General features: G+C 47.0%; 1 pseudogene; it reads right to left on the reverse strand.

Moving 5' to 3' along the window:
• The window catches only part of LOC149326606 (uncharacterized), a 60,951-nt pseudogene extending 37,251 nt beyond the window's left edge, over nt 1-23,700 (reverse strand).
• Between the last annotated feature and the right edge of the window lie 412 nt (nt 23,701-24,112).

Here is a 24,112-nt window from a genome sequence, read left to right on the forward strand (position 1 = left end):
GCCCGAATGTGCCCATCTAAGAATTCAATCTCTGTGTTTGATAGAGATAAGGAACCGGAGCTGACACAGTTGTCACCCTTTTTAGATAGGAAGCCCGGATAACTTCTCTTTCGGTTTTTGTTTTTGCCTTAGGAAGAAATTTTGTTTTCTCCAGATAAGGAAAACAATTTCTGCTGTTGCAGCTCTTACAGTGCAGGGGTAAATTACTGCCCGTGCCGGAGCGTAGGGCTCGCCTGTGCTCCAGAGCGCGCTCATTAAAACAGCGGTCAGTTCGTCCTATGCAAGACCGCCCGCACGAAACAGTTATTTCGTAGATAACTTCGAAACGCAGTTTGTGAACTTCCTCCGGGGGTTCTTCTTGCAAGATGTGGGTTCCTTTCTTCTTTTAGTAAGCAGAGGACATACTTTTTTCAGTTTGCATGGCACCAAAAAAACGACGCATATCCCATAACTTTCCGCAACCTTCTTGAAGTTGTGGGAAAGACAATGAAAATGTGGCATGACAAATGGTGGCTGGGATTCCGAGCGTGGGTCTTTTTTATCAGAATATTTTTGCCTTTGAACCAGGCTTTCGCATTTACTGAGAATCAAATGATGGGGTAGCTGGCAGAAAGAAGGCGCTCAACTTGGCATTGAAATCTGGTTGACATGGTGTGGGCACAGGGCGGAAAGACAGCCAGAGACAGATGACATGATGAGCTGGTGAAACGTGGCATCATCATGTCTGGCTGTCTCTCCGCCCTACCGAATTCCTGTGCCCACACTATGTCAACCAGTTTTTAATGTCAAGTTGAGCGCCTTCTTTCTGCTGGCTACCCCCTCATTTAATTCTCAGAACTTGCGAAAGCCTGCTTCAAAGGGTAAAAAACTTCAAATAAAAAAACACGCTCGGAATCCAAACCACCATTTGTCATGCCGTATTTTCATTGTCTTTCCCACAACAACAAGAAGGTCGCGGAAAGGTGTGAGATCCGCGTCATTTTTTCGGCGCCCTGCTAACTGAAGAAAGTATATCCTTTACTGACTAGAAGGAACAAGAAATCCAGAACTTGCAAGAAGAACCACCAGAGCAAGTTCGCAAAGTGCGTTTCCGAAGTTATCTACGAAATATACCTCTTTCATGTGAACGGTCCTACATGGGAAAGACTTGTCGCTGTTTTAATGAGCGCGCTCTGGAGCACAGGCGAGCCGTACGCACCGACGCGGGCGGTAATCTACCCCCTGCACTGTAAGAGCTGTGACAGAAGAAATTGTTTTCCTTCTCCGGAGAAAACAAAATTTCTTGCTCAGGCGAAAACAAAATCAGACAGAGAAGTCGTAGAGGCTTACTTCATCTCCAGAAAGAACTGTGTCAGCTCGTCTTCCCTATCTCGATCAAGGAAGGTCGCGCTCTTGATACTGTGTGCATCCTCCGCGTGACGCTTTTGCGTGTTTTCATGTTGATAGGCTTTATAAGCGCCCTGTTTTCGCAAAACAAAGTTTGTTGGAAGTTCTTCGCTTTGTGTGTGCGTCTTTGTGCCCCTTCTTGTCGCATCATCTTCGTGCACTTTTTTTGGTAATCACTATCCACCGACTAGCCCAACGTCATGTCTTTTCTCTGATCTCTACCTTCCTGGAAGGCTAGAACATCAGCCTGTAGGCAATATGGGTGACCTGCGTTGTTAGACATTAAAGAACAAAATGGCCACGTTTCATGCTGAGAACTCAAATGATCTTTTAATTCGTCTTCTCTATCGCTTTCGTTCACCCGTCCTGCTCTGTGGCGCAGCAGAAAAGCGGTCATTGCCTGGTCCTTCTTTCCTTCTATCTGTGAATAAATGCTCGCTTACACTCTGCCTACGTTAGTGCGCTTTCATTATAATCTACTTATCACCGCCATCATCATCAGCCTGACTAGGCCCCCTGCAGGACAAATGCCTATCCCATGTCTTCCATCTCTCTATAAATAGAAATCAAGCTTATAGAGTATATCACTGGTTCTTTCCTCATCGCGTGAGGCAGGCTTGCCGGATTACTTTCACTAGTAAATAAAAAGTGCAAGTACAAAATTTAACCAAAAAAAACATTTGAGCGAATTCACCTTGAAAGCAAACTTTGATAGGGCACAATCCGGTTCCGACACTTCGTTTAGCACGGATTCTGTTTCTTGACTGCAAAGCAACAAACTTTACTGACTCTGACCAATTTTCCTGGTGCCGAATCCGGCAGAGATATTATGGCTGCTCATCTCGATGGAGCGCGGATGCCTGTCAACATATGGCACCATTACGAATTTGCTGGAATACTTTATTTATTTATTTATTTGAATATACTTCAGCCCCATTCTAGGGGCTATGGCAGGAGTGGAACAATTCAACGCATACAATGGTACATTACAAGCATTACAAACATAAACGCTCAGAACAACCACATACAATGCTACGACTCAGTTGCCGACGCAAAATCAGATTGATAATGCACGAATGATGCCATCCAAAAAATTCCAACTCTCCACAGTGCGCGGAAAAAGCTGTATTTGAAAACGTTAGTGCGGGCAAACAAAGGTTGGATATTAAGATCGTGATGGCTCCTGGTTGCAGATGGTTTTGAAAACGAGATATGCTTACCCTCTTAAAGACAATTAACAGAATGAACTATTGAGGGATGAAGTTTTAGGGACTCAGTTTTTCGGCGGGATGCGAGCGGGCTTAGGTTTAGGGAAGACATCGCAGATGATGGTGAAAAATGAAAGTCGTAGCGGCAGAAAATAAATCTTACAGCTTTACGTTGTACAGATTCTATTTGATCGATTTCACATTGATTTCACATTTCCCGGGTTACAGCGCTATAACCGGCGTAAGAGCAGTGGAAGGCAGCTCTGGCCAAAGACAGCCTGCACCAGCGAGTCCGGATCATCCAGGTGGTCCGAAAGTCAGTGCCGTCAGCGGAGCCCTGGACAAGCGGCGCCGACAACCCAGCTTGTTGTGTTATCTTCTTGTCCGTGTCTTTTTGTGCACAGTACCTCCTTTTATTTAGCATGATTGATCGACTAGCCCAACAATGTACGCTATTAACCCATCTCCTGCAAATTTTACAGTTTCCTAAATAAATGTTCCCCTCTCTCTCATCGTTACAATGTTGATTCTCTTACCATATTTTTCTTCTTGTTCATTTTTTGTATCGTCTGTGAATGGCTTCCATGACGGCTACAAGCCAAACAAGGTACGCTACCGTTTCAGGACGACTGGCGCGCTTGCGGAGAATAATTTTCACCAGACGAGGGAACAACGACTTGTTTAAGGAACTTCAAGGCGCATCTCTAAAGTACCTTTTCTCCTTTATTGTAAAACTCTCAAGAAGTGCAAAAAAACCAAGAAAAATGTGAGAGGAAGCCCGAGCCAAACCTCGCAGGCGAAACCAAGTGAAAATAAAAGCAAAGGGGCCAACGGCCAAACTGATATGCGCGAAGAAAAGTCGCAGTGGCCTGTCCCTCTGGTCCTACGTCTAGCCTAATCTTTCCCAAAGCAAACCTCACACTCAGATTTCTTTTATGCGCACAGAAAGACGACACAAATAAGACAAGGTAGACAGGACGGAGCGCAATTACTGGAAACCTCAATATTACTGGAAACCTCACATATGTGGGAACGCACTCGCCCCCAGTGGTTCGCCTTCCCGCAATGCACCCCAATTGTGGTTAGCTCCCCCGAAAGGCACCCGCCTCAGTTGTGTTACTTAACTAACAGGGGGGGGGGGGGGGGGGGGCGGCGCTCGCGTCGCAGCGGCACCAGCGCCACGGCTGGCGTTTGCTGCGCGCACGCGGGGGAGAGACGGGTCTCTCCTTCTCGGGACCGGGGAAGCACGCGGACATGTCGCGCGCCGCTCCGCTTTTCGCCGCGGGCGCCTCGTGGTCGGAACATGGTCCCGCCACCCAGTCCCGTCCGACCTCGGAGCTGCCCCCTTGCCCTAGCGTGGGCGAACGTTCGCTCGTAACCGTGCTGGTGAGTCGGACGTCCTCGATTCCTCAGTGCATTTTGTTGCTAGCTGGTGTTATTGTTGTTATAGTAATAAATGTCTTGTTTGTGCCAGCCAGTGTGTGGTTCCTTTGTTCCCGCAGAGCAAGGCCCGCCGTGGTCGGTGAGCGCTCGGTAGCGTACGCGACCACGGGGTGGGGTCCGCGCAGTTTTGAACTGTGTCAGCCGCGGTTAAGCGGGGAGAAAGGATTTATCTCCCCATTTTAAACCCCATACATAACACAAGAACCGCGTAGTTGAGTTCCCCCTTTACGTGGCGACGTGAGGAACCACTTGATGATGATGAAATCGTGTTTGTCGATGGATTGATGGTTCGGACTCGCAAACATTCACATTACTCGACAGCAGGAAAAGAAGGTTAACTATTTATGCACACATAAATAAACAAGAAGAAACGAGCAAGGGAGAAACTATTTGCAGCATGACTGAACCGTTGATTAGACGAAATCAGCCCCCGCGTCACCGAGAGCGCTTAGTTTTAAGCCCTAGCTCTGTCTCCGCCAAGGGCGGAGACAGCAACCAATAATAAAACAGGCAACACCTCGCAACAATCGATGGTTAGGGAGAGGAAAAAAGTTTCCGCCAACTAATCAAAGCCCGGGGAAAGGATATCAGCTAACTAGACACTTGGGAAAGGGGAGGTTCCGAGCACGCATACAAACAGCACTGAACTGACTGCATTCCGAACCTCTGCTTTCCTCTACGTTTTCCTTTCCGCGCGCTCAAGGTTGCTTATAAAAAAAAAAGAAGAAAGCTGTCGCTGAGCGGTCAAGCGCCCAGTGACGACGACAGCTCATCGACCCAGTGGGGCCGCATCGCGTGCCGATCTGCCACCGTACACCTGCATCCTCACTGTAAGCTATGTACGTGAGCAGAGCGAATGACTGACACCCAGGGAAACGAGAAGGATAAAAAAAAACATCCACTGGCCGCCAACATGACTGCAGGCATTCAAACCCTGAACGCTGCACAAAACAGCGTGCTGGAAGGCATATATGGTGGGAAGGCAAGACGGAGACGGCACGAGCGCCCTGCCGGCGGTGCCACCGGCAACAATAGAGCAACCACTGAGCCTCTGTCGTATGACATGTTTACGCAAAAGGCGTACTGGCGCTAAAAAACGGAGACGCTAAAAAAAAGATAGGACTGGCGCCAACTTCCGAGTTTATTCACAGAAGAACCACTTAATAACCACAATGCATGGAAAAAGATAAAGACAAACCAGTTTGAGTGCCTTTGTTGTCTCCGTTTTTTAGCGCCAGTACGCCTTTTGCGTAAACGTGTCATGCTACAACCAACTAGCTCAAATCAAAGTATTGCTCCGTCGTGTGTTCACGGTTCCACGAATTTGGTAATCCTTCGACCAGGGACAGGTGCACATGTCAAAGTCTCGCTCCGTACACTCTGTGCTGGAGGCTGGATGGCGCCTCAGAAAGTTGAGAGAACTTCACAAGCGTACAAAAAACTCGCGGCCAATTGTCAAAGGCTCAAGACCTCCGGTGAAAATGAACGAACTGCTGATTACTAGCTCGCAAAAGTGTTCGTCGCTCTTTTAAACCACAGCCGATAGGCATCAAAATATGTAAACGTTTTTATTGCTTTTGAACCCCACAACCAAGCCATAAATTCCTTATCTGGCCTTGAGAGGAATAGTTAACTAAGGGCTAGGCAACACTGCATACGGCAGTTATTTGACGTATTGCTGGCGTTTACAGTGACTAGTGTATAACTTAATCCCTTACTTACCGTGCCGTACAGAGCCATGTTTATCAGTGGGCCGTAACTGTATTTGATGAAGTTCTTCGCCCGGATAATCTATGAGGTACCAAAAAATACAATTTACTGTTAGGGCCAAGCATGAGGAGAGACAAAGGAAAGCAGGAAAGGAAAAAAGAAATGCAGCCGTTTCGCGACACATACTATTGAGGACCATCGAGGACGTACTATCGAGGCGACGTACTATTCAGGACGCACCAACAGTGAATTTGCAGCATATTTGTGCGAAGTTTTTCTGTCATCTCCAGATTTCACTCGCACATATTAAAACTTGCGAGTCCTGCTTTCATCCCTACCATCCCTGCCGTACCATTCAACATGAACCAACCAGCCCGACTCAGCCCTCTCCTACAATCGTGGTTTAGCACTGCCGAATAATTAACGATGTTACGGCTTCTGCGTCTAGCTCTTGCGTCCTGGAGCCTTCTGTCCTTGATAATACATTGATAGTGTGCTCGACATTGATAGCCATCAAAATTGCTTTCGAGGTCTGCTATTCAGCGTCATTTCCGGACGAGTTCAAGACAATCGTACGCTGCACGAGGTGATGGAAGCACAGCGAGGGCTTCTTTTGACTCTTTCGCGTTGCGCCAGAAAGTGCACCTAGCACTTCCTGGTCAACTAATACAGAACAGCACTGCTCTGTAATGCTAACAAGGTGCGCCGGTACTCTTGCCGGCGAATGCGGGAGTTCAAAAAAATTCGTTGTGGTTTAGCTCTGGTTAAACCTGGAGTGACGCGATAGCTACAGCTGGCTGAGTGGAACGCGCTCAGTCGAATCGCAAGTCGTTCGCCGCTCCGTTTCGCTGGTCGTTCCTTCTTCATCTTCGATCCTGGACGTGGATTAATTCTCTCCCCCTCTCCACTACTCCAGCGCTCGGTTTCACCGGCGCGTCGCGACGCCGGCAGCTGTTCCACACCACGTGACCAGCCACGGCGCCGCCACACTGAAAGATCGGAATGGGAACAAAAAATAACTGCGCAAAAGGACGGGACAAGAGAAAGAGAACCATACGGGACAAACGCAGACTGACAACTAATTTATTCCACCAACTCCTCTTTCCTTCAGCAGCAAAGCGCATGCGCACCATCCACAAAAAACAAACACAAAAGCCGCACTCATCTCATGGAATCAAGGAACTCTGACTCCTTGCGGTACAGGTGTACTGAAGCATCGCTAACACACTTGTCAGGCCCGAATCTCGCGATTTCCAAGGCCTCGATAATTTCCCGTTCTTTCTTATCCCTCGAGCGTCCGATAATCTTAGTCCTATCGAAAAGCGGATTACAATTTTTGTCATCTTGCTTGCAAGTGTAACAATGCTTAGGCAGATGCTGCCCCCTTGAATCATCTAAAGAATTTGCATGCTCTAATAATGTAATGTTGACGCAGCGGCCAGTTTGCACTATGTAGAACCTACCACAACTCGGGGGAATATCATAAATTACAATGTACACTGTACGAACTTATTCCTGTGGTTAATGCCACACTCAACCTTCTTTTGCTTATCCTTTCTCGCCAAAATTGCACAAACGCGACAACTTGCAAGGTGCAGAAAAAATGACCTCAACGCCCAATTTTCCACAACGTTGAAAGTGTCCTCAACAAGGGCCCCAAGTTCAGCGTGGAAGTCCCCCTGAGCAAGCCCGAGGCTTTGGCGGCCGCCCATAGGATTGCTGACAAAGTTCAAGGTGAAGAGAAAGAACGTTGCCATTTAGATTGTGTTGATTCAATCCACAAGAAGAACTCTAGTTTGGGCTAGTTGGTTCATGATTCAACAGGAAAACGGCGCAAAAGACGTGGACAAAAGAGAGGACCAGCGCCAACTTGCAACTGAATTTTATTTCGCACCAAACCCGCATTTATGTAGGCCATGTAGAATCCGCATTCAAAGAAAGGTTTGCTCCCCTTTGACAGTGCCCATTCGAAGCTTGTGAAGCGGGCAATTGTTTCGAACTCCTTGCAAGCGTCTTTGAACAAATCATGCCCCCATATGGTCTCGTCCAGTTTCAGTGCTCAAGCTCAGCGGTTAAAAGAAGCAGAATACCCCTCCTGTATGGTTACTTCCGTGTGTGAAGCCATACTGCAGAAGCTGAAGCAAGGTCCTAAAGGCAGAGATCCAGTTTCACGCAACTGTGTGGCAGTAATACCGTAAGTCCACAAGGTTTCACACAACCTTAAAAAAGTAGCAGGCAGACATAATGTTCAGGTCGCATTCTCAGCCCCCTGCAAACTTTCTAAGCTTTGCGCAATGACTAACGGGAAAAAACAATCGGCTTGTACTGTGAAACATCAAAACAAGTTCACACGGTGTAGGACGCGGGTTGTTTACCAGATTCCCTTAAGTTGCGGGCTCAACTACATTGGCCAAACTGGTCGATATTTTAATTAGCGCGCCAGCGAGCACTGCCGGAATCTGCGGAATAACGAAGGAAGCTTCCTAGTGGATCATTGCAAAGCCTGCAGGGGTTGCCGTCCGGAGTAGGAGTGGGAAGGACAGATTTGAGAGAGAGGTGGTCGAAGCCGTTTACATCAGGAAAGAAGGGAGCAGATGCGTCAGCAAGCCATCCATTACGCTTAGCAACGAGGAGTACACTTTTCTAGAAAGTTTTTTGTAGGCTCTTCGTTTTGTTTTGTTGAGCACGCTCTTTCCTTTGGCATTGGTTGCAATTTTTGGCGATTTTTTTGACGACGTGTGGTTGTTTGCGCGGTTTTTGTTCTCGTTTTTTTTACACCTTCGACGCTGACCTTGGTCTGAGCTCCGCATTCATCCTTTTTCATGTTTCTTGTTGGTCATCGGTTATCATTCATATGGCTGCTGGTTGTTCGTTTTAATTTTTTCTCGCTTTTATACCTTTGATGCTGACTTTGGTCTCAGCTTCCCGTCCATCTTTTTTCATGTTTCTGGTTGGTCATCGGTTATCATTCATGTGGCTGCGGGTTGTTCGTTTCCAATTTTAAATTTTGCACTCTTAATCCATTTCAACCTTTTTTTTACCTTTGACACTGCTTTGGTCTTAACGCTTCATTATTCACCTTTTTTTCCACGTTTCTTGTTAATCATCTCGTATCACTCATGAGTGTGTATCGTTTTTGGTGTTTAAGAGTTGCTTGGTCATGGCCGTTTTAGTGTTGTTTGCTATACATTTGTTTGCGTTTTCATTGGGTTTTTTTAGCCATGATAGTATGTTACGTGGTTGCTATCGCGCTTCCTGTGTTAGAAATCTTGCAGTGATCGTTTCTACTGCCTGTGCGTGATTACACGGATGTTAGGGCGTGAAGGAATCATATTTTGAGAAAAAACAGCGCTTGCAGACAAAGGACCAGAACAAGAAGGACACACAACTGCGCAATTGTGTGTCCTTCTTGTTCTGGTCCTTTGTCTGCAAGCGCTGTTTTTTCACAAGATGAACCCCAACCAACTCGCCCAGCAACACACCTTGCTCAAGAATCATATTCTTAGCGGTAAGAAACAGACACAACACCAAGATACACACAAACAGGACACCCGCTAGACTTCAACTGTCTTTACTGGACACTTGTACGACATAAATATGTATCATTGAGCACACGCAGGTGCCTCGTCATCCGCATCAGGTCTAACTACGTCCTCCCCTCTCCTGCAAGGCATACGGTTGCGCAGATAAACAATCTCTTTTTCTGCCAACGCCAGGGAGGGAGTGCTTACACACATGTTGCCCGCCTCTTGAATACCAAAGGCTTCGATAATTTCCGTTTCTTTTTTGTCGGCTTTTTTGTTTTAACTAAGTTAGGGCGTGTTGGCCTAAATAAAGGCGGGTTTGGTGCGAAATAAAATTCAGTTGCAAGTTGGCGCTGGTCCTGTCGTGTCGTGTTTGTCTTTTTTGTCCACGTCTTTTGCGCCGTTTTCCAGTTGATTGAATCCACAACACCTTCAAAGGCAAGAAGAAAGAAGACTCCATGGTGAGATCTGTGGCAAGCTATTTTAGGAACTCTGACCTCGCTTTGATGATGGCCAACAAAGAAGGAGGCTTTGTGGTTCTGCCTCAGAAGCTTTTTAGTGATAAGGCCACGACATCTGTCTTAAAGAACTTTACAAGAACAGATCTAAAGCCGTCTAAAGCGAAGGCAAAGGCGGTTGCACTGTTAAGGGATCTGAAACTCGACAGGCTAAAAAGTAAAGGGGTGAAAAACAAGGTCCTAGTGCTCACTGTGTTCTTTAGTGCCAAGAGCCACAAGATAGAATACCCTTTTAGAGCCATTGTTACACCAACCGGATCCTGGCAAGCTGTGGTCGACGGACGGACGGACGGACGGACGGACGGGTGGACGGGTGGGTGGATGGATGGATGGATGGATGGATGGATGGATGGATGGATGGATGGATGGATGGATGGATGGATGGATGGTTTATCTTACTTCAACGATTGTGAGTTTTCAGGAAAAATTTTACGTGCAGAAACGCGGCATTTGCATGGGGTCATGTGTAGCTCCCGGTTTATCACTAATCCTTTTAGCTGAAATTGACCGCTGGCTATCGCGTGTACTATCTGACGACCGTATCGTTCGAGTGTTCCGATACGTGGACGACTTCTTAATCCTTTTAAATATTGACCAAAACGACGACTTGGGCCAGGTGGCGATGGAGGTTTTAGCATCTTTTAAGTCAGCCTTTCCGAGTTTTAATTTTACCATTACCAGGGATTCATTAGCCAAGTCCTGTCCACATAAGGTTCAGGTTAGCTTTGAGGCTCAGGTTGATCGCCTTAGGTCTGCTGGTTTTCCGCTGGCACTTCTTCAGGCTCTCGCTGAGTCCCTGTTGAATTCAAGGAGAGGGCTGACGGACGGGACGGAAGAAGAGACAAACACATGCGCTGATGTGTTTGTCAGCGCATGTGTTTGTCTCATCTTCTTCCGTCCCGTCCGTCAGCGCTGTTTTGCCGTACCTTTCCCTGTTGAAGTCCTTCCGCCCAAACTCAAAACCATGGGGGGCGGATGCACAGGACAGACGGAAGTATGAAGTTATGCCCTATGTTCACAGGGTCTCGCACGGCCTGAAGAGGGTCGCTGGAAAATTCGGCGTTGAGGTCATTTTTTCTGCACCTTGCAAGTTGTCGCGTTTGTGCAATTTGGCGAGAAAAGATAAGCAAAAGAAGGTTGAGTGTGGCATTAACCACAGGAATAAGTTCGTACAGTGTACATGCAATGTAATTTATGATATTCCCCTGAGTTGTGGTAGGTTCTACATAGTGCAAACTGGCCGCTGCGTCAACATTACATTATTAGAGCATGCAAATTCCTTAGATGATTCAAGGGGGCAGCATCTGCCTAAGCATTGTCACACTTGCAAGCATGATAACAAAAATTGTAATCCGCTTTTCGATAGGACTAAGATTATCGGACGCTCGAGGGATAAGAAAGAACGGGAAATTATCGAGGCCTTGGAAATCGCGAGATTAGGGCCTGACAAGTGTGTTAGCTATGCTTAGTACACCTGTACCGCAATGAGTTAGAGTTCCTTGATTCCACGAGATGAGCGTGACTTTTATTTTTGTTTTTGGGGTTGGTGCGCATGCGCTTTGCTGCTGAAGGAAAGAGGAGTTGGTGGAATAAATTAGTTGTCAGTCTGCGTTTGTCCCGTGTGGTTCTCTTTCTCTTGTCCCGTCCTTTTGCGCAGTTATTTTTTGTTCCCATAATGTCATACCAACTAGCCCCTCACCGCACTCTTCTAGATCGGAATGGTAGCGTGATGTAGGCGCCCGGCACCATAGAGGAAAAAAAACTAAGGAGAGAGCGTGACGTCACACGGCCAGCGTTCGCAAGCCGAGTGTTTACGAAGCCGTTTTCTCCCTCAGTTTTCCGCTCTCTCAGTCAGTCCTTTTGTTGCGAATGCAACACTACTCGAATCGCCGAGCCATTTCACGGAGCTGAGGCAAGGCCATACTGCGTATGCAATGAGAAGCAGTGACGTCACACGGCGCACAGCTGGCGCGCCGCCACTGTCACTGCGCGCGTGACTCAGAGGTGCCGCCGCCGCGCTCGCCAGTTGCGCATGCAGCATGGCTGCGCATAGCTAGCCTGCTGGGGCCGCCGCCGTTGCAGCGAGGTCTCCATCGCCTCTCTCTCTCTCTCTCTCTCATTGCTTTCGCAATCCTCTAGGTTTAACCAGAGCTAAAGCGCTTTATGTTCTGGTTGTAGTTTGTTTAATTGCGCGGGTATGCGCGGCTTGTGGCGCGGGATGTCTACAGCAAGGAGCTTGATCAACAGGCAATTTGCCGCGTTAATCCGCGAGCAGCAAAAGTATGTCTACTCTCTTTCACCACTTGCCTCCTGTAATTCATTGCCAAATAAAAGCGCCAAAAACCACACACACACACACACGCACACACACACACACACACACGCACGCACGCACGCACGCACGCACGCACACGCACACACGCACGCACACACGCACACACGCACGCACGCACGCACGCGCACAAGACAAGACAAGAGAACTGGACAGAGCGCCGCTCAGAACTATAGTCGGATACAACTTAAGAAGGCAGCGGCGTTTCCCCGTCTTCAAGTCGTTCAAGATATGCGCTATCTCGGTCCGCCTTTTCAAGACTGAGATAGCATATCTTGAACGGTTTTGTTGATGCTGTTGTGCGGATGTTTCTATTGCGCATGCCTTGAATTTTCTATATATTTGTTGGCGTTACAGTAAATAAAACTAGATGAAGTTAGCGCAAGTCCTGTGTCAGTCTTTCTTGTGTACGTCTTTTTGCAGCGTTGTTTTCCTTTTCTGTCTCAAATACATAAGTTTCGCTGAAACACGAACTGCCTTTCTTACTGATATAGAAAGCGTCAATCAGTTCTCTGGCTTTGTTATTGCTCTTTCTGGCAAGGATCCGCACGTATGAGAAGCATGGCACACAAGAGCCTGATATGTTTCGGTAAATTTGGGCCCTCTTTATTTTGTTCTACGTTTCCTTCATGTTGCCTGATTCGCCCATTAACGCAGCGCCCTGTTTGTCCTATATAGGAACGACCGCACGAGAGGGGAATTTCGTAAACAAAAGCGTATCTTTTTGGGCTTGTTGGTGCATGTTGGTGCATTACATCGGCCAGACGGGGAGATGCCTCAATCAGCGATTGATGGGACACGCACGCGACGTCAAGAACGGGAAAGAGAAATCACTTGTTGACCACATTCGTTCATGCGAATCTAAAACGAGCAAACCATTTTTTGAAAAAACTGCTGTGCTTGCAAAAAGTAGGGATATGGCCACGCGATTAATAACTGAAGCTGAAAGGATAAATTCTTCGGGAGAGACATGTGTAAGCACTCCCTCTATCTTTTTATGTGATAAAGAACTCTGGTTTCTCAGGCAACGTTACTGTTAGCACAAGTGATGACGTGTTTTTGGTGTATAAATATGTTGCATGTGGAAAATAAAATTTGTTGGAAGTTAGCGCTCGTGTTGTTCGTGTCTTCTTGTGTCCTGTCCTACTCTGCGCTATATTCTCTCGTTATGTTCATAAACAACCCCATTCGGCACATCTCATTAAAGGTCGATTATGCTTAGTACCACAGCCTCTTTCTTGTTCTTATTCTTTTCTTTTGTCGATTCGAGGGCAAACGCTTCCGAGCTTCAGGGGGGCTGAAGGGACGAGCGGGACACCATGCCTGCTCGCAACCTTCTTCAGGTTGTGGGCCAACTTGTGCACGTACGGCACCGCCACTGATCTCCCCTCTTCACGAGGGACCTCTGCCCCAGCTCTCACTGCCCTCATCTTCATCTTCTGTAAAAGGCTTTCACGACCCCTGTCACGAGCGAACCAGGGAGTCCGGCTGAAACAGCCTAGCCAATTGGTTTTCAAAACTTTGTCGCAACTTGTGAGCGCGGACTCTAGGCTCAGTGAAGCAATACCTCTTTTCAATAACTTGAAATGCGAAGAGTCGAATGGCATAATCCCTTTTTTTGCTCGTGGAGCGTACGCCCAACACACACGGCCCCTACAGAACTCAATTTTAATATCTAAGAACTGTAAAACATTGCCCACTGGCAGTTCACACGTAAAATGCAAGCCTTTTACATGTTGTCTGAATAGAGATAAAACATAATGTGAAGCTTCAGCGATGTTTAAGCTTGCGTCCTCGGTTACAATAAAAAAATTGTCAACGTATCTAAAAACTTTAAAAACGGTGCTAGCCCCAAAACCTGATGAAAGACTAGTCCATTTGTGAAAAAGAAAAATGTTACATAAAACCGGAGCTACACACGAACCAATACAAATGCCCGTTTCTGCAGAACAAACCGCTGGTCAAATGTTTTAAAAGTGGACGCCAAGTAAAATCATGAACAGAAATATCGGCAGAGTTCTGTAAGGAAATGGGATCATTTTTTTCGATGCATTCCCTGACAGCAGTAAATAAGGCATCAAGGCACAGAATAAAACATTTCAACAACATCCCCGGAAAAGGCACGCCCAACAATAGCTTCAGTTTTCAGGAATTCACAAACTTCGTCAGATCTTTTCGTTAAAAACAGATCTCCTCCATCTAGTTTAGTCAAATGCTTCAACTGATCTTCTTCTGCCCCGAACCTTTTCTTTTACTATCGTTCTGAAAGGCAATGAATTTCAAACTAGGCCAGCAACATGTTCTCTTAAACATTTCTCGTGGTTTGCTTTATGAACTCATGGCATACCATCCAGCGAAAAGTGCCGCGTTACACCACGAAAAGGCGCAGAGTGAAAGAGAAAGCGCACAGTGACCACCCGGACCGCTGTGGCAAATACTACACGACAGCCATAAAAGACTGCATTTGCTCTCCACGAGTTTTTCGTCGACGCAAAACCCATTTCCGCGCTTTCCGGCCGTCATGCACGTTGCGCAGCAATAGACTCCGCCGTATCCCCCGGATGGCCGTTGCGCGGCTGACGTTGACACGCCTGGGTATAATTCCACACAAGAGAATTACGTATTTCGGCAACATACAATCAATCCCGATGTGCGTTAGGATAACACTTGCTCATAAAGCTACAAGCTCCTCACTTATCGCAAACCTAAGCTTGGTCTGTACATAATACAAATATTTTGATGGCGTAAAAAGGGACAACACAGGAAAAGACAGAAAGAAACGGACAGTAAGAGCGCAAACTACCAACAGAGTTTATTGCGGAAAACAGCTTCTTTTATACGCCAGTACATTATCATAACAGGAAAACAACATAGTCACGATGTTCCGCAATAAACTCTGTTGGTAGTTGGCGCTCTTTCTGTCAATTTCTTTCTGTCTTTTCCTGTGTTGTGCCTTTTTGCGCCGTGAAAATATTTGTAGCATGAATCAACAAGCCCTGCATGGAGTAATTTTGTCTGTACATAGGCTACCTTCGAAAGCAGGCAGTGCGTCTGGAATAATAGTTCGTCAAACGAGACAGGGGGCAAGGTTTGTTTGCTTGAAGGATAAAAGCAAGACAGCGATCCTTGCGTTTTCGTTCAAAAAAAAACGTAACACGATTTGACAGGAAACTGCTTCAGGCTGCTGTCCTGCCATCTCTTTGCTTCGTCAATATAATATTTTATCCGTTAAAAATTTATTTGATTACAACCTAGCCATCATGTTTCTTTAGATTAATGAACAACCCACTTTCTTTTGAATTTATTGACAAATGTTTTTGAAGAATTGTAACCCTACGAGATTTGCAGCTAGAAAAAATACCTTGCTTCTCGAAGTTTTTACTGATTCTGCAAAAGGGCATTCTCATTTTGCATGCATTTCCGTGTGGAATTTACCCCTGAGTTTATAATCGCCGATATCTTTGTCTATGTTTAAATCAAATGTAAAATTTTTCTTTTGCAGCAATAAGTGATGTGAGCTGCTTCTGTTCACTTTAGAAAATTCTTGTCCATTATTTGCTAGAAATTTTAAATTTGTGTTTTGTGCTTTGACAACTGTATCCTTGTATTCTAAATTGTATCTTTATATGTCTTTTCACAACGCTGTATTTTGTACAATATCATTTATAGTGGTTGGTTATTTTTGATTTGCTCGTCTGTTTTTTTCGCCGTGCTAATCATCTATTTCATTTTCATTATATAAAAGTTCCTTATTTAAATTAGTTTTCTTATTACTACTAATTATGCTTTTCTGTGATGCTGCTTGTTTTTTATTCAAGTTAGTACTAATCTACCGGGGGTCCCGTGGCGGTCGCTTGATTTTGGGACCCTCACCTGTAAAGTGAATTTATGTAACCAATATGGCCCCAACAAATTCTTTTCTTATCTTAAAAAGAGGTAGTGAAAGGGAAAACGCCATCGCTATCCCGGCATGTGAACGGCACGAACCTTTTTGCGGAAACAGAAAAAGGCACGGACCACCTATATCAATAGGGCAGGAGCTCTTTGTCAGTTGAAAGCAGCTTAACCGTTTCATTCTTTGTTATCATAGAGTTACAGCGCTTGCAGACACACTCAACTGCGCTGAGCTACCGGACAGTTCAGCGCAGCTGTGCGTGTCCGGTCTGTCCTCGCCTGCAAGCGCTGTGATTCCATGACGACTGAAGAGACGACCTACCCCAACAACATACCCTGCCCATTCAAGCCCTTCATACCCCATTCATAACCTGACCTGCTGTTCCTTCCCCGAGACGTGTAGTCTTTAAAAAGCGAATTATGAATAAGCAGTACTATTTACCGGCTGAGATCAATGCCATTGCATCATACTTCTCATCTGAATCGATGAAGTGCATGAACTTAAATGCAAGGTTCGTTAAAACAAACATTTTTGTCTAGAAGAAGTCGCTGAATTTTCATTTGTCGATTCTGCCGCCGCGGTGGCTCAGTGGCTATGGTGCTCGGCTGCTGGCCCGAAAGACGCGGGTTCGATCCCGGTCGCGGCGGTTGAATTTCTTTGGAGGAGAAATTCGAGGCCCGTGTACTGTGCGATGTCAGTGCACGTTAAAGAACCCCAGGTGGTCGAAATTTCCAGAGCCCTCCACTACGGCGTCTCTCATAGCCTCAGTTGCTTTGGGACGTTAAACCCCATAAAAACATAAAACATCATTTGTCGATTCTACTGTTTTGCTCACGGAAACTTGAAGCACTTGCGAAACGTATCTGTTTAAATTGACTCACTACAAGACACGCTACCTTAATGGGTCTAATAGTCAAGGTGGTGCTGTAGTTCTAAATCATGAAAATTTCGAAAGAGAACAGCGTTTTACAAGTAAAGGCTGGCCAATCGGTTGTGCTTGGTCGTACTAGAGCGTGGTAGCACTCAAACGAGACAGGAAAATGACGCAGACACATGCGCTGCAACTATGCGCATACGCGCCACACGATTATCTACCTACAATCTACAATCATTCACGTTGTCATTGGCCCTCAGAAATAGGAGCCCTTGTTTGGTTAGATGCGCGGAAGGCTTGCTTGCACACTTATCTGATAATTCTGAAAAAGCATGAGCTTCCGTTGTCACCTTTGTGGTGGTGTGCCGGCATATGCGCAGAATACTTGTTCTTCCGAAGGCAGGAGGGAAACTTTCCACTGGTACAATTCAGGCTTATTTGCCCGGAGGTCACGCTCTCTAAATTTACTTTGTGTTCTTGCAGTCTCGTAGTCAGACACTTTCCGGTCTCGCCGCTAGAGATAGCATCACCAAGCTAGTAGTAAGAGCAGCGTCAAATGTTTGGTACGCTTCACCTTCATCGCCATCTCCCACCTTCAACGTTTCCTCTTTGTCACTCCAACTTCCGCTCCCACCTGGTCCCTCAATCCGACGCCATCAATCCTTCTTCACATAGAAGCGTCCTCCCCGTATGTGCTGCCACGACGATAATCCCCAGGCGGCCGTATGAATAATTTGGTTTCCAGGACTGTACTGAGGCCCAACGTCCAGAAATGAAATAAAAGTGCCAGCGCTGGTTTCCAGAATGTACAGGAAATAAGGCACGAAAGTTTCCGTCACCATCAGAATGCACACGCCCTTCATCATCATGCGAGTGCACTCCAGCAGCCGATACCTCAATTTCGTTTCTTTCAGAGGCGTCCACTGCAGATAGCGAACACGCTGAGGGAGGAAATGAACTGCTAACGCTCTCCTACCACAATCACTTGACTCCGATAGCGTAAAATTCTCTATTTGCTGCCGATGACTCCCATTAACACTGGCTGCGACGTGTTAACTAGCGTGAAGAAAACAGCGGACAGAGAGAGGGAAGCAGACGGGACAGACGCTCTCTGTCCGCTGTTTTACTCGTGCTATTTAACATGCTGCAGCCCGTGTCCAAGCACCAACTAGCCCAAATTTCTTGTTTAATCGCTACCACGAAGCGACAGCAAAGCAAATCAGCGACAGCTTTAATTTGCTCACTCAATCGGAGAATGCAGAACGTTCAGTCCATCAAGAGCGCTGGTGCGGAAATCAATATAAATCCGTTCTCATTTTTGGAACAGTATTAAATTTAACACAAGTAGTTAGTAGACCAGCAAAGGGGAAAAAAACCCATCCCGTAAAAAATTGCAAGCTTAAATTTGTCGTACCCGCGTCAATACACTACTCCCGAAGCAACGACGCTTTATTTGTATTGACTGACTGACTGATACAAAATTGTATAGACTGACTGACTCATTGCCTGATTGATTGATACAAAATTTGCAAGATACAGAGGTAAATAACTGAAAACATCTAAGCCAACTAGCTAAGTACAAATGCACGCAATGAATTTAATGAAACATACCATACAAAAGGGCAAAGAGGAGAACCCGCAGTTAGCGCAATTAGCACAAGCCGCGCGGTGCGCTCTTTCGAGCACCCAGTTTCTGCGCGGTAATTAAGCTGTCTACTTAGGGCAGGTAGTGACCGCAGATCCGGATCATGAGAGGGAAATAACTAGAAGAATAAGAATGGGGTGGAGTGCGTATGGCAGGTTCTCTCAGGTCATGATTGGTAGCTTACCAATATCCCTGAAGAGAAAAGCATATAACAGCTGTATCCTACCGGTACTCACCTATGGGGCAGAAACGTGGAGGCTAACAAAGAGGGTTCAGTTTAAGTTAAGAACAACGCAGCGAGCTATGGAAAGAAAAATGATAGGTGTAACATTAAGAGATCGGAAGAGGGCGAGTGGGTGAGGGAACAAACGGGGTTAATGACATCCTAGTTGAAATCAAGAGGAAGAAGTGGGCTTGGGCAGGGCATGTAATGCGAAGGCAAGATAACCGCTGGTCCTTAAGGGTAACGGAGTGGATTCCAAGAGAAAGCAAACGTAGCAGGGGACGGCAAAAAGTTAGGTGAGCGGATGAGATTAAGAAGTTTGCGGGGATACAGTGGCGGCAACTAGCAAAGGACAGGGTTAATTGGAGAGACATGGGAGAGGCCTTTGCCCTGCAGTGGGTGTAGTCAGGCTGATGATGATGATGATGATGATATACAATGGTGTATATACTCTGTGCAAAGTATTTAAAAATTGGATGTAGCGCTATTATGAAGGCCACAGTGAGAGGACGACACAACAATGTACGCTGCTATTGTGTCGCCCCCTCCCTGTGGTCTTCCTAATGGCGCTACATCCAATCTACAAATAATGAATGACCAACTAGCCCAGCACCAAGTTCTACTGTGTGCAAAGACCAGCGAAAGAAACCGATCTCAGGTTTCATAGCTTCTAGGCTTCATCATACATGCAGGTTTAATTTGGTTCTGAGAGCCCTCGTGTAAATCGGTGCGGGTTCTTTGTCTACTCTTGGAATGGGATTTGTGCTGCAACACCCACACGATAGACATCCTCTTCTTAGTAAAAACAAAATAGGCCATTAGGGGCACAGCACTGTTGAATGAACGCTTCTCACGCTGTTATCTTTTCTCGCTTCACTGCAAAATGGTGTCAGCACCGTTAATACACCCTTTATAGGGGCACCGATTGAAGGGTGGTGCAGGCCCGCGAGTGCAAAGGTGCCAACTGCAGACAACACTTTAAGGGTGCATATTAAGCATTTAGGAACGACGACCACGAACATAGGCGAATTTGTGCGCACTTATAATCTGAGCAATCGCTTTCAAAATGGTCATTGGACTCTCTACAGACTCTATTGCTTTCCTACAGACATTTCCTTTTGCATATTTAGTCTTTAAACAAGGTCAACTGGAAGTGAATGGTCATAAATCTATAGATTTTCTTAAGCTGTCTAGAAGATTTAATAAGGTGGATTGGTGAGCTAGTTGGTTCATGATCGTATAATTGATCAGCAGAAAGTGAACAAGAACGTTGAAAAAACATACAGACGAGCACAATGCTGCACTCACAACTGAAGAATTTATTTGAAAACCGCATATTTATCCTGAAGAACAGGCATTCTTTCGAAAGATCGTTATCCGCTTCCATCGCCGCGCAGGTACTTGACCTCTTTTTTCGATAGGCAAACTGAAGACTTGCATTGCGCGCCCGAATCACGCATAGCCCTGGCTTCCAAGATCTCTCGCGCCAGCTGGTTATTGTTCTTTGTTTGTTTTATTCTTCAGTTGTCAGCGCCGCATCCTCCTCGTCTGTGTGTTTCTTCAATGTCCTTGTTCACTTTCTGCAGCTCAGTTATACGATAGAAGATTTATATTGTCTGTAGACTAGGCTTAAGGAATTGTCTATACAAAGTGTATCGAATTCACAGACAAATGTCGATGGGCAGTCTATGAACTCTAAATAATTTCCTTGCAAGGGATGTTCGCAGCTCAACGGCAGCAGCACTGTATGTCCGCGCTGGAGACGCTTTATTCGCAGCGCAGCTCGATCCACCAAGGCTACAAAGAGTGGGCGTGTGTTGTTAAGGGTTGTTAAGGGAAAACGCGGAAGCAGCCTTGCATTGGATGGACTCCTGAACCCATGAAAGAAGGTGCTAATTTGAAGGCGAAAATTGCAGGGAATAAAAAATAATCACATATGTAAGATTTCGCTGAAGTTCACTATTTACGCAACAAGAGCAAACGGGGTAGTTTTCTTTTCAGCCTCAGTTTAAGCATCCAGACTAACGCAATAATCCGCGCAGCAATAACTGTCGTCTACGTTAGTACGGCCACCGCAGAGCTAGCATCCAGAAGCACTAATTGATCGATCTTCTTGCTGCGGGCTTCATGGTGGATTTGGGATGGCTGTCAGCGCCACTCGCAAAAATAAAAACAGGAACCTGTGGCCCTTCTTCGTGTTTGTCGTAGTACTGCCATCTTTAAATAGTAGATTTGTTTTGTACAGACCTGTGCATACTGTTCGACGTTGCGCTTTGATGCACCCGCCGGTTGATGTGTGGTGTAGACAGCCAATCTCGACTGAAAAGGAAAAGCGGAAAGGTTACCTTTACAAAAATTTTTATTAATATTCTTAAGAAAGTCTTTAGACGAATCTTAATAGAACCTGTCAACATTGAATAGAGAGTCTTGTAAATCTCTTCATACTTTGTAGTAACAACCCATCAACCGTCTTCCGACAATTGGCCACCGTAATCCAGAAGACTCAAGCACGTAGAAAGTCTTTATACTTCCTATCATCCCCTCATCGACAGTCTCTATACACTTCATATTAACCACTGGCGTTCCAGCATAGCAAGCCGTAGGTCGAAGGAGCGGCTCTCGTCAGTCAGGGATGGAGAAGGTGGTGCAGTGGAAGAGACGCTGGAAAGTGACGCTGGAACCAGCAGCGAGAGCAACAGCGCATTTCCCACGACCTACAACAACAGATACACGCCTTGACACAAACCCTCCAGACAACCACCTCCTCTCTTACCTCCCAGCTTAGCAAGCTAAATGAGCACCTTGCCACACTCACCACTCCCTCCTCCACCGCCCAGGTCGCCCCTTTGGCTGATCTTCTCGAAACCACCACACACGCACACCACACTCGCTTGGTTCAGCTAGAGACATCGGTTCTGCAGATTCTTACCACCCTCCAAGCACAATCCAAACAATTAGAATCATTCACTTCTACGCTCCAATCCCTGCATCAGTCACTGCCTCCGGCCAAAAAGAAGGAACGCGTACCCTCAAGAGCTTCTACCTCTACACTATCATAATGGCTTTTGGCGAGGACCTCGAGGTTGTGCAGTGGAACTGCCGAAATCTGTGCCATAATAAGACCCCCCTCCACCAGTATCTACTCGCCCGCCCCTCCCTTCCCCATTTTCTCCTTCTCCAGGAGACCCGGACGGCCCGCACTGTCCCAGGCTAGCGCGCCTACCATGCCACTACGGCCACACCACTTGCGTCTATTTATGTACGTAGCGACGTGCTCGTGGAGCCGCTTGATATCCCCTCCGTCCTTCTTAAATATTTAGTTGGTGTGATCTATTACCACCCTTCTTCCCGCGTCTTACTCGCCCTTTTGTCTTTCTACAACCCCCCTGTTACCTCCTCTTTATTTTCCGCCCTGGGCAAGTTCCTTCACTCTCTTCCTTCTAACTCCCATCTCCTCTTTGGTGGTGACTTTAATGCCCCTCACACACTCTGGGGCTACCCTCAAACCCGGCCGCCTCCTCCACTGTCTGGCCCAGGAACGCCACCTGACCCTTCTCAATACTCCTGGCTCCCCTACTCGAGCGGGCACTGCCTCATAGCGCCCCACGACACCCGGTCTCACTTTCTCTCGGGGTTCACTTTCATTTCACTGGCAAGTGACAGCCGAAACTCTTCTCAGTGACCACTATCTTGTCCACACTTCCACCTCTCTTTCCCACATCCCTCGTTGTCATCCGGTCACTCATACTGACTGGCACGCCTTCCGCGCTAATCTCGCCTCTGACTCCTTTCAATCATACGACGACTGGACGTCGCGCATCACTGCAGCGCTCACGTCCAGTAGCCGTCGTGTTCGCTCTTGTCACCCAGTCCCAGACCCAGATCCTCACCTACTCCGTTTATGGCGTCGCCGTAAACGTCTTCAACGCTCCTTCCGCTGCCAACCCCACAATGCCCAACTTTCTTCCCGGATCACTGCTCTGCGGGCCGAGATCGTCGCCCACTGCGCCTCACTCGAGCACTCGCGTTGGAGTGCTCTTTGTGACCGTCTTGAATCTGCATTGCACTCGCGATCCACATGGTCTCTCTTCAAATCCCTCCTTGGCACAAAGCCTGCCCTTGCTCCCACTCTAGCTAGAGCCCTCGCTCAAGGAACTCCCTCCGATGTTTTTGATCAGCTCGCATCTCTATCTCCCCCCCCCCCCCCCCCCCCCTGGCACCCTCCTACCCGGTGTACTGCGGTGGACCTAACCCCGATCTGGACCAATCCTTCACTCTCCGGGAGCTCGAATCGGCTCTGGCTGCTAATGCTACACGCTCGGCTCCCGGTGAGGATGCCATTACATACACCACACTTCGCAACCTTCCTGACTGCGCCAAAGAATTCCTCCTTAAAACCTTGTCACGGGTTCGGCGACTAGTCGACATCATCACCGAATCCGGACAATGAGGGGGTGGTCGTTTGATGCCCGGCGTAGCCGGTAAGCAAACGCAGTGACTGAGACCGAGGCGTGTTAAGGGGTAACCACAACAAAAACGTTTATAGCTTCGATTGAACAATGCGGCAGCTTTCACAGACTCGTAATTTACATTCTACAAAACAATTGCGTAAAGCACATAAGAGTAAACACACTGAATTAAGTTATACATTGAATATTTCTACACAGGTCAGAACACAAGTGAGAGGCCAATAGATACAGTCGATCAAAAGTCAGAAGGTGAACAAACATACAGTGAACCGGGAAGCGCGGCTGCAGTCCATCCACAAAAACGCAGTCAGTGCGGCCCCCGAAGGCGACGTCCGTCCAGGGCAGCTTGCGGTTTCGAGGATGCGGTGCGGCGGCTCGGAGACCCGGGAGTTCGCGGCGGCAGCGTTTCCACCGACGAGCGGACTGAAGTTCGTTTCCATACGGCCCCCTTTTAAAGCCCTCGGGCGCTAGCGAGCGAGCACTCGCTGCGCCACAGCGTCGGCGTCGAAAAAACAAAACACCAAAAAGCGCAACGAGAGCACGTAGGCACCTACACTTTGCCTCTGCATGGCCGCCATCTTGGAGGAGGAAAAAATTAACGCACAACTAAAAAGAAGCCCCAGGCTTCGACTCTCGATTCGGTGACCTTGGAAACGCAAAAAAGTAAAACACAACCAAAAAGCCAGTCACGTAGGCCGCAACTTCTTTCCCGCTAATGGTCAGCTCTAGACCGGCAGTATCGGGGACGAGTTTGAGCCGCCTCCGCTTTCGCAACGCGAGGGGTTGTCTACATAACTGAAAAAAGCGTGCATGCATTCTTGCTCTTCCCGAGACACATACAAAGAAACGCGGACGCATTAGTTTTATACAAACAAAAGTAATTTA

The sequence above is a fragment of the Amblyomma mixtum genome, chromosome 10 (assembly GCF_055824585.1).
Source record: "Amblyomma mixtum isolate Tamu chromosome 10, ASM5582458v1, whole genome shotgun sequence".
Lineage (NCBI taxonomy): Eukaryota > Metazoa > Arthropoda > Arachnida > Ixodida > Ixodidae > Amblyomma > Amblyomma mixtum.